The sequence below is a fragment of the Sciurus carolinensis genome, chromosome 8, assembly GCF_902686445.1.
Source record: "Sciurus carolinensis chromosome 8, mSciCar1.2, whole genome shotgun sequence".
Lineage (NCBI taxonomy): Eukaryota > Metazoa > Chordata > Mammalia > Rodentia > Sciuridae > Sciurus > Sciurus carolinensis.
In genome coordinates, this window is record NC_062220.1 from 5,441,977 (window position 1) to 5,459,875 (window position 17,899).

Sequence of the window (17,899 nt, forward strand, 5' to 3'; positions counted from 1 at the left end):
CATCCAGGTATGTGTGAGTATACTCTAGGAGGCTCACGCCTCGAGGGAATCAAACCCGAATGTGCCCCTGTCGTTAGGCCGCACGTGGCCTCATTTGAAGGCAGTGCTCCCAGGTTTGCAGGGCCTTCCTCTGGGTGGCCCACAGTGTCTGTTTTGGGACACGAAAGCTTCTGTTTAATTGAGGACACAGTTCACCCTGGTGGGAGGTGGTCACTGGGAATAGCCCCTAAGAGCTAGGTGGTTCCCTCTGGCCTCGAAGCCCACTGAGGGCAAAGTGAGCCCAATGGGGGCCTTTCCTACCCCAAGCACCCTTTACTGACAGGCTGGAAGGACACAGAGGCCAGTCTTTGAGGCCCTACCAGCAGACCTGGGGATGAGTTTGCCTGAGGCTGGGGACTGTCCCTCCATGAGGAGCCCCAAAGACTCCTTTCCTGCAGCAGGAGGTGTCAGCTGCATGGGGAGCGGCAAGCCTGAGCCTGTGACCAGGCCATGGTGTCCACCACAGATCCTATAACCAGAAGGGTCACATGGGACCTACATACCACCCCTCTCTCTATTCTAGCCGGACTCTCCTCCTGCCCTGTGGTCTCTGAAACACGCATCCTAGCAGCACAAGGAAGCACAGCACCTCTCCTGAGGGGACTTGGGAACTTCCAGTTGTGCAGTTGTGGGATGAACAGTGATAGAAACTTTCCAAAGTGCAGGGATTGGCCAGATTACACTGTTACACTGTGTGCATGTACGAACCTGTGACCACAAATCCCACCATTGTGTATAGATGTAAAGGTGTGGAAAGAAAAAATAAATAAAACCTTCATACTTTCATAGGGTTTTACATTTTATGAACTGCTGTTTCACGTACTTCCTCCTCCAAGTCTTAAATGGAGAACTGCACACGGTGGAATCCTGTGCACACAAGGAGGCCTGTTATGGCGGTCATTGCTGGGGTGGCGGGGTGACAGCACCCCGGGCATGCTGGCTTTGGGGAGAGGCACCATCAGCGAGCTTAGCAGAAACCAGTAGCTGCATGAGCCTTGGTGGGATAGCTCTCTGGGCTCTGTGACCTTGGCCGAGTGCCCCTTGGTCTCTGGGCTCAGTGTCTTCCTCAGTAACAGGGAGGGATTGGAGTGCAGGGCTGCTGAGAGTCCTCCCGACCCTGGAATGGGGACTGTCAATACATGGTGGCTGCTGCATCTCAGGTCAAAGTGAACCCCCCAGAGGTCACAAGGGACCGCTGGGCACATCCAGGACACAGCTGGCCTCTGGAAGGCCCATCACACCCAGCAATCTGCTCCTGAGAAAGCTACTCTGGCCAGTTACACGGTGCGTCAAGAGAACTGGTGATTCTCTGGCCCTGATTGGAGTTGCGTCGCTCTGCCCTAATTGAACGGAAGCTCGCAGCCGTGGTTCCTAAATGTGGCTGTTGGAGTGCGGATGCAGACTGCCTCGGACACAGGGTCGGGCGGATCCTCGAGACCCCTTTCTGTGCACAACGTTTACGTGGCAGACCTGAAATTCATTTGTTTTCCTGTTGAGAACTCTGGAAGGACTTGGGGGCTTTGAGGCTTGTGTGGTGTAACTTTGGGGATTTCCCAACCCCACTCCAGCCCCTCGTCATTTTCATGACTTTTGCTTTCATTCACGTGACACTATGGCTGGTTAAATGACAGGGGCTTGTCCTTGAAGACCCAAGTCTTCCGGGATCCCTGAGGGAGAAGCCTAGGTATGTTTACCTGGAGTCAGGACATGAACTGAGGTCCCTTGGGGACAACTGGGTGTCCTGGGCTTGTACCAGCCCTAAGAGTTCAGGTGGAGCCTGTCCTAGGGGACTCTCGGGTCTGGGGTCTGAGACTGCTTGGCTCCAGGCACAAGCCATCAAGTGGGTCTTGAGATAGCTCAGCAGGAACGAGCCTCTCAGCACCCTGCAGGAGCAGCTGTCCCTCAAGTTCTTTCCTGGAGCCAGGGAAGACCTGGACCCCCAGGAACCAGGGAAACCTGGACCCCCATGGAGTCAGTGAGACCTGGACCCCATGGACCCAGGGGAGACCTGGACCCCCAGGAGCCAGGGAAACCTGGACCCCCATGGAGTCAGTGAGACCTGGACCCCATGGAGTCAGTGACACCTTGACCCCCAAGAGCCAGGGAAACCTGGACCCCCATGGAGTCAGTGAGACCTGGACCCCATGGAGCCAGGGGAGACCTGGACCCCCATGGAGTCAGTGAGACCTGGACCCCCATGGAGTCAGTGAGACCTGGAAACAAACCAATCCAGCAGTTCACCGTAAGGGCCCAGGGCCACGCCAGGGAGCTGGAGTCCTGCTAGCGGGGATCAGTGGGCCTCCTGGAGAGGCAGCCTGGGGTGGAGGAGAGAAGAGGGGTTTACCAGGCAGGAGCCCCTGGACAAAGGGAGGGAGGGGAGTGGGTCAGACGAGAAAGCCTGCGGGCCAGTTCTCAGGACAGCTGTACCCAGGGCTGCAAACCCGGTGGCTTAAAACAACAGAACCTGACTCTCCCACGTCTGAAATCAAGGTGTGGGCAGAGCGGGGCTCCCTCCGAGGGCTCCAGGGAGGGTCTTCCCCGCCGCCTGCAGCTCAGGTTCATGGCTCCCACCTCTGCTCCATTCCCACACAGGCTCTCTCCTGTGTTTGTGCCCGTTTTGTCCTTTTTATAGGACACCAGTCATACTGGATTAAATTCACTTCCATCCAGTATGACCCCCTCTTAGCACGATCACATCTGCAAAGACCCTCTCTTCAAATATTGGGGCGGGGAGTATGGCTCAGTGGTAGTGCCTGTGCTTAGCATGCTCCGGATTCCATCCTCAGCACCAGCAGCAAAACAAAACAACACAAAACAAAACACCCGATAAGCCACACTCACAGGCACAGGGAAGGGCTGCCACTTGTTTTTTAAGGGACACAACTTAACTCACAAGCAGCGCATATCTGGGCCAAGAGGCCAGGCTGCCTGGCTGAGCAGAGCTGGGGAACGAGGCTGCAGGAGGGCCCTGAGGCTGCAGGGCTCCCACGGCCTTGGAGGAGGGAGATGCTGCTGCAGCCTGTAGGGGGCTACTGGGTCTCCTTCCAGAACTGGCTGCAGTGCTGAGGTGTCAGTGGTGAGAGGAGGTGTGACATGGTACGGCCAGCTCAGGGAGTTCCGATGCAGGCACTGGGGACTGGAGCAGAGCCATGCCAGCCACAGCAGGGACCATGCATTCTTGGAGAGACAGATTCCCCAAGGTCAGTCACTGGACCTTGGCGCACCCATTGACCCTCTGGAACTTCCTGCTATGATCTGGTTCTGAGGGTCCATGAGATCATAAAGCTAGATGGCTTCTGCATCAGCCCGGGTGCATCTCGGAAGAGCCTGGGCAGTCAGGAGGCATGAAGAGGCTGCCTGAGCAGGTGTTCCCACCCCAGGCCATCTGCTGGGGTTACACCAGTACTCCTTGTCAGCCAACACCTGTGTCCGTATGGGGAAGGGAGATCCCACAGGACCAGCCTAAGAAGTGGGGAAAGTCCAGGCTTGACTGACAGATGGTCATTCTAAGGGCGGGTAATTGAAAATTTCCGGCAGTTGTATGACATCATGTTCCCAGACAGCTCTGAATGACAGTGGAGAGGACACCCCCCCACCAGGGCAAGCCTGTGGGAAGTACACCGTTCATCCCAAGGCACAGAAGGAGAAGCAGACTGAGCTGAGAATAAGCACAGGTGCCTGGGTCATGGTTGGCCAGCAGGGTAGGGCCCGGCAGCAAAAGGACTGAAGGTCAGGGGAAAGGAGGCCCAGGTAGGGGGAAGCAGTTGGCCCCATGGGGTGAACACAGGTGTTTTGCATCACACATTGATGTCCACCAGGGAGCAGCTACCATGGAGGAGGCCTTGAACAACACAGTGCCCAAAATGACTCCCCAGCCACCCTGGTACCCAACAGGACATGTGAATGGAGCAGCCAGAGTGGCAGGGAGGAAGGCCAGACAGGAGGTTGACAGCACAGGTTCTCACTGACATATGCCACCCCTGAATTTCCAACCAGCCAGTAACCGAGGCCAAGCTGAGCCTCCAATATGGTGCTGCTCCTGGAGGGGCCCAGCCATCTACTCAGAAGCAAGTTAAGTCCCTTTGCTTGTGGAAGAGCCACAGGACAGATTCCTACTCCAGGTGTGTATTTGCTTTGCTGCCCACAGAGCAGCATCAAGTCCCACAGGCATGTGACCCCCCCAGAGCAGCATCCAGTGGAGGACCCTGGCCAAGAAGGCCTGTGGGGAGAACCTTGATGGAGGGTCTTATGACTTGTTGGATGGCACATCCAGAACAGGCAGGTCTCACCCAGGACTGTGGTGGTCAGGCAAAGGCAGGCTGCAGCCCCAGGCGACATGGGCAAGGACGAGAAGAGCAAGCCTCAGACACGGCAGAGGCACTGAACGGGCACTGGGCACGGCCTCCCACAGCAGGCACATGTGGGCCCAGGGACCACAGGGTGGAGACAGGAGTGGCCCCACTCACCATCACTGCAGTGACCCACTGGGAGGGACTGTGCTCCCTGACCCTGCAACTCTGGACTCTGTAGGGCTAAACGTCCTGATCCCAGAGGGGGTACACTCTCCCCAGGAGGTAAAGCGAGGGTCCCCGTGAGCCACAAGTCACAGCTACCAGCAGGATCCTTTGATGCCTGCGTCTGGGGACAGGAGTGGGAAGAAGTGTCACTTACTGAAGGGGTTAACTGACCTCAGTCCCCAGCAGAGGTCTGGCTGGTTGGCAGGGGCCCAGGAGGAGTGTGTGAAAGCTGGTGCCACTTGGCTCCTCCTGACGTGCGTGACCGTGGGTGACCCGTCCTGTCTTGAGGAGGGCGTGATCCTCCAGGCTCAGGTTCTTAGGAGGAAGGTTTGCGTCCCACCACCAGGCAAGCCACGCACGTTTAGGAAAGATGCCGTAGTGGGGAAGGAGAGCCCAAGGCCCCTCGTGGCACCAAGTGGTGGCAGCACTGGGTTTGTGGTTACGCCCATCTTACTCCCTCGTGTTTCTTCCAAGATGAGAGGCCCAAGGAACCAAGGGGGAGCTGCATCCCAAACACATGCAGTAACGTGACTGTGTGTGGTGCAGGGGGACCTGTGGCCCCGAGGTGTCCTTAGTGCTGCTTCCAAGGGACCCACAGCAGAGCCATCCTCCACTGACAGCCCAGAACCTTCCCTGTGGGTCCTCCACATGTTCTCTGGCTGTCCCTGGGTGAAAACAGAACCCGGAGGGGCCCCTCCTGTCTTTCTGAGACCCCTCTAACTAAAGGCTTCTGCTCGGTGGCTGCCCCTGTCTGGCAGGGACTTTCTCAGAACTGCGCCACAATCTGGGACTTCCCTTGCCCAGAGCTGTCAGGGTCCACTCCCGCCTCTCCCCGTGCCTCCCCGTCACCTCTCTTGCATGTCTAGTTCCCTCTGGGCGACTGCTTGCCTGAAGTTTTAGCTGACGGCAATACAGTAGGAAAGAGGGACACTGTGGACTTGGCAGTTTGTGGTACAATGAAGGAGAGAGGTGGACTGAGATGTCAGTGTTTTAGCCTGACAATTTTTCAGGTCCAATTTTTCATTGGTAAAGGTCAGTTAGAGCAAAATTCACAGACTGGGGAGATGTGCACAGAGACCGTGACGGAGGGATTTTACCTTGACCTACAGAGAAACCGTGATGGATCATTTATGTGCCTATGCTATGCTGGCACTGTTGCTAGGTTTCACAAATGTTCCATCATAAACTTTACTGACATTGACATTTTTGCATCTTTGTCCCTCCCTCTAAGCCTGGCTCTATATCAACTTTTGCAAAGAGCGCTCCAAAATATTTTAAGCAAAGAGAAAATGGTTAGAATAAATGTAGACTTTCTCCAATATCACAATGCTATTATTTTTGTTCTCTTGAAATGAAAGCAAAACGGAGAAGTAAATCCAAGGCAGGGTGTTTTGCAATCTTGCGTTGCCTTAGGAGCAACCATTTGGTGAATCTGAATTTAAAAATGGAAAGAGATACTAGGGTCAAAAGAAAAAGTTCAGGAAGTGGTAAGAGAAAAACCAAAGGAAAGTGGGTGCTTTTCCTCACTCCTCCACCCTCCTGCCAGCCAGGGTTATCTGGTTACAGCGCCATGGGAATTTTACCATAAATAAATTGAACCTGAATTATGCTTGTCAAAGTAAATGACCAACATTGGCTTGATGGTTCTGAGTCTTGGCTTCTGTGCTCACTGTGTATTTTTCTTGCTCAGGTAACTCGAAACATCATTGATGGACGTTGCTAATCCTGATTACTTATGAGCTTTGGCCGGCCTTCTTCAATGTCAAAGGGAAAAGTCCTTTTCCTATAGGAAAAGATTTAGGCACGTAGTTTCCATTAGTTATTCATCTAGATTCCCAGCGTGGCAAGACTTCCCAAGGTCCCCGCTGCTCCTGGTCTGTGAAATGGTCCTGCTTCCCATGAACACTGGGGGGAGCTGTGACCACCCATCCTGGGGGGATGGCTGGGTCCTGGGTGTGACTAAGGCTTCCTCCTTCCCCACAGATGCTCAGAGTGGGTTCTGTGAGCAGCACAGGGTGGCCCCCATTTGGCCCGGCTGCCACGTGACACTGTAGGACCCCTGGCAGGTTGCTGGTCAGCAGAGCAGGACTCCCTGCAGCATAGAGGGATGTTGGTGGCCATGGATCAGGCACCAGGGGGGGCGGCAGGAACACCAATAACTCATATTAGTTACTCACTCCGCCTGAAGTGAGTAACTAACCTTCTCTCTTCCCTGCTTCCTCCCCAGATTGTTCTAGAAAAAAATAACCTACAAGAAGGTAAAAAAAATAATAATAATAATAATTAAAATTGAGAAATTAGGGCTTTGGATTGCAAGAGACAGAAATCCAGTTCTCACTTAAGACAGTGTGGCATTTCCTTGGCTTAGAGGGAGAGGCAGAAGGGGAACTGGACTCAGGGACTACAGGAAGTAGGTTTTCAACTGTGGATGCTATGTTCTGAGTTCTTCCCACTCTGGGTGCTATATTCAGGCTGGCAGGCTCGCTTTCCCTGGAGTGGGGCAGCTCCAGGTTAAAGTCACATGGCTTTGGGATAAGAACTAAACGGGCTCTATCAAGTCCAACTAGAACCCCAGGGAAGAGCTCTGATGGGCCACCCAGGACCAAGTCCCCAGTGTGAAGCGGGAACCAGGAAAGTGGAATAATGGCAACCTTCATTGGTGCTGAATGCAAGTTCCCCTGGAAGGAATATTCAGCAATTTGTGCATGCTTCTTGCAGGATACACAAAACCAGGAGTAGTCGCAGCTAAGGGTAACGGCTCTGATGCTCCCTGTTCTAGCTAGCCCAGCCCACAAGTGCAAATGGCAGAAATTCAGGAGCAAGACAACTGTTCTTGGATATAAGACCAACAGGAATTTCTCTCTAGGGATCTTTGCATGTGTCTTTTTTATGTCTCGAATGATCAAATCCCTGAGCTTGCTAGCAACTAGTTAGGCCTGACTCTGTTAAGGTGGGGTCCTTTCTAACGTGGTTTCAGACAGTCCTGCTCAACACTCGAGACAGAAGCAGCCTGTCCCACTGTGATCTTGTGCCTCTTCTGAGTTCTGTCCCAAAGACCTGCTACCTCCCTGCTCCCTCCTGAGCCCATCCAAAGCCTAGCACACAAGCAGTACCCTTCTCAAATCCTTCATGACCTCTCTTCTGTCTAGAAATCCCTTCCACCTGCTCCTTGGGTGGTATCCATTTATGGGCCTCCAGCAATCTAGAAAACACTCTAGAAAGACTCAAAAAATCAACACCTATAAAACCCAACAAGCTCACTCTTACAGCTGACACAACAGATCCCCTGTAAAAGTCACTCAACCCTCTGACCCTTGTAGTGCGTGTGAGAATTCAGTGAGCTCACATCTATGAACACTCTGTGAAACAGGAAGTGCTCACATGCTTATTGTTTCTCCCTCTGCAACGGGAGTGAGTTTATCAGGTGTTTTCCCATCTGTTCGTCCAACATATAATCCACCTTCAGTCAATTTAGTTCCTGCGCGGCTGGCACTCCTGATTTGCCATCAGCAGGCTGGACCCTTGAGGTCCTCAGTCCGGAGTCAACATGCACTCAATAAATATTAATTGAACACAGGAAGAAAAGGCAGTGGTTCCTTATACTGAGCACAGTCTTTGGGTGTCCATCTTAGTGCTCCAAGAACTCAGAGAAAGAAGGGAGCATCCTTGGCAGATTCCATGCCTGTCTGATGGGGAGGACCTGGGAAGTCATCCAGGCCAGCTGTCTGCCTTCTCAGATAAGATGCTCCAAGAGGTGCCTATCTGCCCAGCAGTGAAGGTGAGTGCTAGCTCAGCCAGACCAGGGCCCAGGTTCCTGCCAGAGTGGCTTCCACTCTCAGGAGATAAAACAAAAATTACTATGGAAGTTTATCTCCTTCCTCCACTGCTTCGTATCTTTTCCAAAATAAATAACAAGAAGATCAAAGACTTAAACGTAAAATGATTTGCATGCAAAAGACGAAAGCATAAAAATGCAGAAGTAAATATGGGGGATGTTTTAGAAATAATTTTGAAATAGGAAGGACATCTCTGAATGTGACAGAAAACCCCAGTAGACATAAAAATAAATTAATATTGGGTGTGGTGGCCCATGCCTATAATCCCAGTGACTCAGGAGGTTGAGGCAGGAGGATCACAAGTTTGAGACCAACCTTAGCAATTTAGTGAGATCCTGTCTCAAAATTAAAAAGAGTATAGTTTCGTGCATGGTGAGAGATATGACTTTAGTTTCATTCTGCTGCATATGGATTTCCAATTCTCCCAGTACCATTTGTTGAAGAGGCTATCTTTTCTCCATTGCATATTTTTGGCCCCTTTGTCTAGTATGAGAAAATTGTATTTATTTGGGTTTGTGTCCGTGTCCTCTATTCTGTACCATTGATCCACCTTTCTATTTTGGTACCAATACCATGCTGTTTTTGTTACTATTGCTTTGTAGCAGAGTTGAAGATCGGGTATTGCGATACCCCCTGCTTCACTCTTTCTACTGAGGATTGCTTTAGATATTCTGGGTTTTTTATTCTTCCAGATGAATTTCATAATTTCTTGCTCTATTTCTGTAAGGTACATCATTGGGATTTTAATTGGAATTGCATTGAATCTGTATAGCACTTTTGGTATCTTATAGAAGAAAAAGTAGGTCCAGAGCTTCAACATGTCAGCTTAGGACCAGACTTCCTCAACAGGACTCCCATAGCACAAGAAATAAAAGCAAGAATCAATAACTGGGATAGATTCAAACTAAAAAAGCTTTCTCTCAGCAAAGGAAACTATCAGCAATGCGAAGAAAGAGCCTACAGAGGGGGAGAAAATCTTTGCCAATCATACTTCAGATAGAGCACTAATCTCCAGAATCTATAAAGAACTCAAAAAACTCTACACCAAGAATGCGAATAATCCAATTGACAAATGGGCTAAGGAAATGAATAGACACTTCGCAGAAGAAGATCTACAAGCAATCAACAAACATGTGGAAAAATGTTCAACATCTCTAGTAATAAGAGAAATGCAAATCAAAACCACCCTAAGATTCCATCTCACCCCAATTAGAATGGCGATTATCAAGAATACAAGCAACAACAGGTGTTGGCGAGGATGTGGGGAGAAAGATACACTCATACATTGCTGATGGGGTTGCAAATTAGTGCAGCCACTCTGGAAAGCAGTGTGGAGACTCCTTAGAAAACTTGGAATGGAACCACCATTTGACCCAGCTATCCCACTCCTTGGCCTATACCCAAAGGACTTAAAATCAGCATATTACAGAGATACAGCCACATCAATGTTCATAGCTGCTCAGTTCACAATAGCCAGATTGTGGAACCAACCTAGATGTCCTTCAATTGATGAATGGATAAAGAAACTGTGGTATATATATACAATGGAATATTACTCAGCCATAAAGAATGGATGAAATTGGAGAATATCATGCTAAGTGAGATAAGCCAATCTCAAAAAACAAAGGACGAATGATATCACTAATAAGTGGATGATGACACATAAGGGAAGGTGGAAGGGGTTAGTGTTAGGGTTAGAGTTAGGGTTAGGGAGGGGGGCAAGAATGGAGGGAGGAAGGACTGTATAGAGGGAAAAGAGGGGTGGGAGGGGTGGGGGGAAGGGAAAAAAATAACAGAATGAATCAAACAGCATTACTCTATGTAAATTTATGATTACACAAATGGTATGCCTTTACGCCATGTACAAACAGAGAAACGACATGTATCCCATTTGTTTACAATAAAATAATAAAAAAAAATAAAAAATAAAAAGAGTAAAAAGGGCTGGGGGTGTGGCTCAGTGGTTAAGGGCCCCTGGGTTAATCCCTGGTTGCCCTCCCCCAATTAACAAAGTGATCCATGTGTAGGAGAACTTCTGCATGGAAAAGGGTGATAAACAAAGTCAAAAGACAACTAATAAACAGGGAAGAGATACGGGCAAGTCCCAGCACTAATTTCCCAGCACTGGGCTAATTTCTTTGGTATCTGAAGAACGCCTGCGGGTGCATGAGAAAAGCCCTGCAATCCAACAGGAGCCCGGGGAAAATCACAGACAATTCACAGAAAGGCAGCGCGAAAGAAATACAAATGTACAGAGCGATTCATCCTCATTCATCACAGGAAAATGCGCAGCAAATGTAGGAGGCACTCTTTGAACCTAACAGATTGGCAGGTGTCAGAAAGCTGGAGACAGGTTGTGTTCCTGTGGGTGCAGAGACCAGCATGGTGCCATGTTGGCTGTGCGGATCGACCAGCCTCCAGGAGGACTGAGCAGCCTCCTGCTGAAATTCCCAACGTGCACCTTCCCCGCTGGGCCTGTGCCCTTCAGAGCACTCCTAATTGTGTGAAATGCGCTGCGCCTGAGCTTGCCAGCCCTGGGAGCTGCCTAGGTTCTCATCAGCAGGGAACTGCTTACATAAACATAACGTAGTAAGTAAATAATGCTAGCCACAAATCCTGTGCTGTGCATACAGCGGAATACTATGCAGCCATCCCAGGAGAACGCGGCCATCTAGGACAATCTCCAAGACGTGGAGCTCACTGCCCAGCCAGGCACAAGCCTCTTTCTGTTCAGGAAAGCGCCTGTGTGTCCCTTGCCCTCCCTCTCCCCCAGGATGCTTCCCACCTCTCTCCTGGCACCTGACCCTCATCAGCAGGTGGCACTGCTTGCTAGTCAGCAGGAAAACAAGTCTGGTCTCCCAGTGTCTGTGCCTGCGACTGGGCCTCTCCTGTCACAGGGCTCACAGGCTCTGGCCCCTGCACTCAGTCTGCTCCCACTCCAGGCTCCTGTCCTTTCCCCTTGTCCCTGTACCACCCATGCCCTGCCCTGCCTGGTTTTGGGGTTGTCCTAACACACAAAAGTGCAGCAATGTACCCGAGTTAGAAAAATCCTCTCCTGACCCTTCCTCCCCGTCCACCGCCCCGTTCCTGCTCCCTACTCAGTGGAGCCCCCAGACGCAGGTGCCATGCACCCTCCTCCCCACTCCCAGGAACCTGCTGCACCAGGCCTCTGCCCGCCCAGCTGACGGTCCACACTCAGGTGAAAGCCAGTCCTGCCGAGGGAAGGGCGAGCCCCACCTGACCTTCCTCCACCAAACCTGGAACATCCCGGGCCCACTGGTCACTCTCCTACAGTCCTCGTCCTCCAGGAGCCCGCAGGCTCCCACTCAGGCCTCAGGCTGCTGCTCCAACGTCCAGGGGCTCTCCGGTGGTGCTCAGGACTGGCGAAGTGAAATCAGAGCAGGAGACCCCTGCCTCCCCGCTCCTCCAGCTCCTGCCTCCCCGCACTGTCTCCGGCTGGCCAAACCTGGCCAGATGCCAGCTGGCAGAAGATCCTGGGGCTGTCGTTTCCAGCAGTACAGACCAGGGTGGGACAGGGAATGCATCTCTGAGCAGAAACCTGAGGTCACCCAAAGAAATGTACGCATCCATCCCACAAGTGCTGGGAAGCCCGTGAGCCATGGCAAGTAAGCTCTACGATGACAAGAAAATGTTCTCGTACACAGGCCAGAGGACAAGGAACTTAGCGATCATGCTTTGCTTTTTGACCTAGAAGGTACAAGCAGTAATAGGTGGGGACAGAAAAAGCAAAGCCAGGCTGTCAGCACAGTGGCGCTGCTGGCCCTGCGAGTGGTGTCGATGTGAAGGGACCTTGTGTAAGCCACGGAGAGTCCCACTTGGAAGGCTTCTCCCTCCCCAGACCTCATGTAATTCTTAGGTTATATTTAGGAACATTGTACAAAATACCTTTTGATCCACATTGGCATAAGGAGAGTTGTCAGAAACCACCATGTCCTTGAGAACTGCCCTGCACGCCCGGAGTCCTTGAACTGGACATCTCTGTGGGATTCGTCTGGGCACCAAACAGACATTGATTGATGGCAGAATCAAGTGCTAAGACACAAGGACAACAGTGGACTCGGGCAAGGTCGCACGGGGCTGACTCAGGCAGCTTCCTCTATGCCTCTCCACTGGGGCTTGAAGATCAAAGGAGCCTGTGTGCACCTGAAAATCAAGGTCACCCCTGTTGCCCACGCCAAGGGCACAGATGGCATGTACATTTATTTTCTCCTGGAGTCTTGATGTACAGCCCTGACTGACCTAGAGGGCAAGCCTGGATGTCAGCTACGTGTTGCCTTAGCGGACGACATCAGCGGTGCTGGTAAGCCAGAGGGTCAGACACGCCCTCCACATTTGTGCTCCAGGGTAGGCAATTTGGAGCTGGTGTAATTGCAAAAGTAACTTTGTTCGCTCAGGAAATTATGATTGATCTGCATTATTTACTCATGTACCAATGGCTGGATGGTCAAGAGGGTCGGAAAACAGTCAGGAGCCATATTCAGATTATAGAGGGACTCCACATTTCCCAAGGTTGATGGTCTGCCAACCGCATGCTCGTAACTAAGTCCAGAGCTGACACACACAGACCTTTAGTCACATTCTGCAACCTGGGGAGCCCAGATGTTCCACCGGTGGGAGGTGACACGGATCACTAGAACAAAAGCCACACGAGGCACGCTGTGGGTCAATGACCAAGGCAGCTGTTGGCAGAGCCAAAGACTTCATTCCCAGCTATGCTGTCTGCGTGACTAGTACCCTTAGGAAGGGAGTTGGTGACTGGGTTACCCACCTTTTATTTAGCAAACACGCTTCTCCATGGTGTGGCATGGTGCTGCATGGTCACACGCTCCCTGCTGCTGAATCTGTCGTTCTGGAGAACTGCTGAGCCTGCTTTTAAGCATGGAGCTGGCAAAGACCCAGGCTCTTCCCCAGAGGGAAGAAGGGAACAGCAAGTCTGACCCTGGGGAGCACATTGCCACAGAGTTCACCCTTGCCGCCACCCAAAGTTCCTCTTGGATTTCTCCATCAGGACTGCCTGAGGTCACCTGGCATTATGGACCAAGGGCAGCCCGAAAGGAGATCAAGAAGAGGGCTGGTTTGGGTGCCCCAGAAAATGAACAGGCACCCAAGAAGGGAGTGGCCAGGAGATCTGGCACCCCAGGGCAGGTTTCCACTCACCCTGGGGGAGCCCCTGCCTCTGCACCCCTCAGGTATCAATATTCAGGGCTACGTTCACATTGGTGAGTGCCAGGCTGAAAGGAAGGTGGAAATGGGAGTGTGCCTATTGGTCTTTGTTGTCACCATCAGGTTACACGCCCTGAGCTTGGTGTGCAGGGAGTTATCACAGCATTTACGGAGGCCCTGAGCTCACAGCTTGTCAGATCATCTTTCCGAGTGGCTTTTGGCATGAACTGAGTCCCTGGGGTCCTGAACATGTTAGCTGTTGCTGTCACAACCCTGTGTCACTGGCTGGAAACAAGGCAGCAGAGATGTTTCGTAGCTTGTCTAAGTCACCTTGGAGGCATTTCCTCGAGTCTTGGTAGTCTTGTGTATAGCTCTTAAAAGAGGAGGGGGCACATTTGTTCTGTTTTCACAGCGGGTACAGCAATGGGACCAAGGGACATAAGTTAATGGATGCAAAGCATTTGCTAGCAACTGGGATGCAGCTTCCCTCGACAGTAAAGTGCATATGATGTTCTCTCAGGGGGGCTAATAGACATTAGAGGAGATCACTTATCTTCCTCTCTCCTTTCCCACATGGGAGACACTGCCAGCAAGGAGGAGGATCCAACAGACACACATATCCATCTGGAGTGCCCCAGAGTCGTACATCTATGACATTCCAAGGGCAGGGCAGGTGTGGACTTTGAATCCATGAGTGTACCACCAATTATGACCCCTTCTCAGTTGTCAGTTCTGTGCAAAGATGGCCTGTGGCTTCCAAAATCATCTTCATTTATGTGAAGATATTAATAGACAAAAGAAAAAATGGGAGTAGGGACAGGAGACAAGTACACTTGGAAAATTGGGCTAAGTGAAATGAAAGCACCAGGACCCACCCCTAAGCCCTGAGTGGAGGTTCCCTTTACCTTAACTTGTATATTTCTTGTCCTGCATTTCCCAGCTCTGTTGCAGGCCTTGGCTCTGGTGCAGCAGGTTAAACTGTCTTCTGTGAATGAAACACTCCTGGTTTGGCAAGAGGTGGGTTTGGCCCATCATTGTGATGGGCCAGTGAGTTGAGTGGAAGCCCTGAGGGCGAACAGCACTCAGAATTGGGTGCTCCAGTTGTGCGGTGATGTTAGTGTTGTGGGAGAGCAATCCCACAATCACCAGTTGTGCTGTGAAACAGGGTTAATGATCCTGCTCACTGGATGTGCTGAAGCATGTAAAACCCCCGACAGCCCCGTGCACTGACTATTGACTCACCCTCACCCACCCAGACCAACCGCCCGTCAAGTGGAGAAGCGACTCAGCACACCCCGCTCCCCTCCATGGGAAGCCTTGTCCCTAGCCATCTCTAGTCAAAGACCTGAGGTGCTTCTGTCATCGTTATTTCTTTGTTGTTTTTAATTTCCAATTCATTGTTGAATGGTACTTTTGTAAAATTCTGTAAAAAAATGAATTGCTAGAGCAATAAAATTAATGAGGTCATACAAAATATAATCCAGACAAGATACAAGCCCTGGTTAAAAAGGTCTTAGAAATCATGCAAAGACCATCCCTTTCCTTTCCCAGATGGTGATCCTGGCACGCAGTGGCAGTGGCAGTGAGGAGTGGGACTCCAGTAGTCCTTCTGGAGCAGACAGGATGGTTCCCGCCAAGTTCTTTCTCTCCCTTCTATCAATCAGAAGGACGGGGCAGACCAGGGGGAGATGAATGAGGCACTGGCCTTGGGTGGAAATTTTATGACCGTGTCCCAAACTCACGTCAGCAATATAAAGAATATTTTAATGTAATATTTTCCTAAAAATCAGAATTTTGCTCAAAGGCAGTATCAATGAGCCAAGCAATATTGGAGCCCTAGGCTTAAAAGGCAAAATCAGTTATCCTGTCTCCCTTTAAGGTTTTGGTATTTTGTTTAGCACAGATTTTACTGCATTAATCTTGGGAAGGTCACAGGCAGGGTATTCAGCAGTGTGGACGCCAGGGGTCATGGTGTGGACAGCTGCTTGAGCATACTACATGTAGCTAGTTGCTGGCTGAAACAACTGTATGTACACCCACACGTAACAGAAGATGGGGGTTTTCAGCAAGTGCCCCAAAGAAAAACAATCACAGTGTTCCCTCCAATCTGGACAGAAGACATGTGATCAATTTAATAATATCTTTTGGAAGAAAAAAAATGTCTGATAAGATTCCTCTGACATCACCTAAAGGAAACACCTGATTTCAGAAATATTAACATATGGGACCAAAAGGAGGGGGGAATGCTGTTAAAATGCAGGTGATACAGTAAAATGTATTAACTTAGGATTGAAATGCACTGAAACCCAGACGCCAATAAAATAAACTCAGGGAACAAATTATTTTATGGATGAAGGATTGTACAAATTTATAGAAATCAGTGGACAAAAGTATACATTATAATAATTGCTAAAAACTGCCCCGTACAGAAAATATGTGATATGATAAGAAACATTGTGTGTCCCCTTCTGAGCTCTTCCCTGACTTCCTTCCGGGTCAGCCTGCTCCCTTCCAATGGCGCCATCTTTCCTTCCAAACCCCTTTTCTCATCCAATGCATGATTTATATGCCCTGGCAAATTATCATGGGGATAGGGATTAACATTTTAAGCTAAAAAGAGGACATTTAAATGACATCCAGGAGTGATTTTTAGTGGGTGAGAGTGGATTCCCTTGGTCATTTAACCCCAACTGGCAGATCGAAGGCTACCTCTACTACTTGTAACTGAAGATTTGAGCACTTAGTGAAACGATAAGTTCATGCTGGGTCCCTTGGAATCCTTTAACTTGGAGCCACCCAGGAAAAGACCCAGAAATCCCACACCGGGAGCCATGGTGGAGCTTGGTGGAGCCCCCCAGACAGTGAGCTGCTGGGCACTGCTGCCGGGCGCTGCTGCCCGACTGAGGGGGCCTTCAGTCTGGCTTCATTCTAGGCTGTAGAGCAGGAAAAAAGAAAATAGGTAAACCCGACCACAACCCACCCCGTGATCAGGGACCATCCACACCAGGACTTTCACCCAAACGACTGGAACTTGAACTGGAAGCCTCGAACGTGGCCCAAACAGGGCTTCCCGGGGGAGGCGACGAGCCCTTTTTCTAAGGTACGTTCACTAAAGCGTGCTAACCACTCCTCCTCCGAAAGGAAAACTGTGCGGAGGCAGCACCTGGAGAGGAATTAAGGCCATCTGCTCACGGGACCCCCAAGGTGTCCCTGCTGTGTTCTTCCTCTGGGTGGAATGCGTGCACTACTGAACACGGGGAACGACTGAGCTGATGTCCGCATTCAGAAAGCTCCAGTGACCTTTGGAGTCACCGCGTCCTCTAAGCAGGAGAGGAAGCGAACCCCAACCTCCTCACTTCCAGCACCCGCAGCTGAGGTCGCGCTATCCCGGAGAGCACCTGGGAGGCGGAGCCTCAGCAGAGGGCGGTGCCAGTTTCGCAGTCCCGTGTCTCTAAGGGACTGTGGCAGCACGTGGAGCCCCCTTGCCCTGGCTTTCGGGCCCTCTCTCACTCATTTCTTCCCGCAGCCTCGGGAACGTGAGCTTTACCGCGGATCCGCTGCACACATCTTGACGAAGCACCGCCGGGTGGGTGGGTGGGGGAGGAAAGCTGCACTCACTCAGGACACAGACCGCTCTCCTTGCGGATTGGGGTCTGCGTGCCAGGTGGGGCGGGACCCAGCAGGGCCGAGTTTCCCGCGAAGCCTGTGCTGGTCAACGCGCAGCCCCCCGAAAACCCGGGGTTCCCCTCGCCGCCGGGTCTGCGGCAGGCACGAGACGCGTGTGCGTACGCGTGTTTCCAGGGGTCGCGCCTAAACAGAGACACCGAGACGCGATGGGTCAGAAATCAGCCCGGAGAAAGTCCCAGCGGCCTCCGCCGCAGGGGACAGCGCGCGGCGACCCGGGGGCTACGGGGAGTGGGGCAGTGGCGCCGCACGCCGCGCACTTCCTGTTCAACGCGCGCAGCCTTCCACCGCCCCGCGCTCTCAAGCCTGCGTCGGTGCCAGGCCCGGCTCCTCACTGTCCCTCTCCGTCCCCAGGGACCGCGGCGCGGCGGTGGGCGGGGGGCGGGCGCCCTGCCCTCCTGGCCCAGCCGGGCTCGGGGCGCGCCCTCCGGCCCGCAGGGCCTGCGAGCCGCCGCCAGAACTTCTGCCTGCAGCCACGCAGTAGCCCAATTGCAAAGGGCCTTCGCCTTTGCACCTCCTCTTCCCCTCCTGCCCTCCCTCTCGCCCGCAGAGGAGGGCGGCCCTGGTCCCAGGCTCCTGGCTGCTTTATTCTGCGGCCGAGGCTTAAGTGTTTCTGTACCAACCGTCTCGCTCTCGCCA